This window comes from Nicotiana tomentosiformis, chromosome 10 (assembly GCF_000390325.3).
Source record: "Nicotiana tomentosiformis chromosome 10, ASM39032v3, whole genome shotgun sequence".
Classification (NCBI taxonomy): Eukaryota; Viridiplantae; Streptophyta; class Magnoliopsida; order Solanales; family Solanaceae; genus Nicotiana; species Nicotiana tomentosiformis.
Genome location: NC_090821.1, coordinates 74987041 through 74988316, shown reverse-complemented (window position 1 = coordinate 74988316; position 1276 = coordinate 74987041).

The window sequence follows — 1276 nt, the reverse complement described above, 5'->3', positions numbered from 1 at the left end:
CTTGTAGGAGTGATTCCTAGTTATGTAGATGTTGTGAAGCTAATTCGAGCTATTTGGAGCTTTTAAGTCTGAGTAGAAGCCCAAACAATTAAGCCGGGACCACGTTCGGGAGTCAAAAATCAAGTCTAGATGTCAAAAATTTGAAAAACTCATTTCTAGCCACAATTTACACTTCTGCCTTGTGGCATGCTTCGCGAGGCATGAGGCGCTAGTGCAAAAAGTGGCCAGAAATCATAGTTTGGCATGTTCTGGAATTTCCTACATGCGCGCCACATGGGGAGGCGCAGGGTGCGGCGCAGTAGCCCAAAAATGTTAGAGTGACTTCGCATTTCTGCCAAAAAGGGTAGTTTCGTCCAGGGTTTATTTTGAGAGCGGCTTAAATACACCAAAACACTTTTAGAAGGACTTTTGACATATTTTTGACCTAAGGAGGCTAAGGAGGAGTTGGAAGAACACAAGCACAAGGATTTTATCATTTCTTCCTCACTCAAGATCCAGGTTTTGATTGAATTTATGTTTTCCTGTACTTTAGTTATATTTGTGAAGATATTTTCCATGTCTATGGAGTAGATCCTTTTGGGATTGATGGATTTAGTGTATTGATGATTGTTTGTGGATTATAACTCTATTTTTATGTATTTGAATCATTTTTGGAAGATTTAATTGTTGCATCTATATTCACTTGTTCTTGTAATCGAAAGAGGCATAACTTGTGATATCTTTGCATTATATTATTGGTTGAGTTCATAGATTCTTCTAAGTAATAGAAAGAGGCTAGTTGAATCATTGATTAAACCTAGTTAGAAAAATAATCGAAAGAGTTTTTCCTAAAGATCGATCCATTACGCATTCTTGCATATCTTCATAGTGCTTAAATTGGTTCATCTTGTGAGGTTAAGACTTAATCGAGAGAGGAGATTTTGCTAAATATTTGAACTAATAATAGAGTGAATTTGAGAGACTCACTTGAACATTGGAAGTGAATTATCTAGAGTTAGATCTCGAATAATTATCTTGCACTTATTCCGTCAAAACCCTATCCTCTCCCACCGGTAACCTTAATTGCTTATTCCTTATTTCGATAGTCACTAGTCAATAGCTATAGATTTTAGATTATTAGTCATATAAATCTCAATAGTTGATCCTCCTGGATAGCAATCAAGCTAGAAACTACGAGAATACTGTTTAAATCCAATCCTTGTGGATACGATATCATACTATACTATCTTTGACTAGCGAGCACAATTTAAGTATATGTTTTGCGCTTGTCAAATTT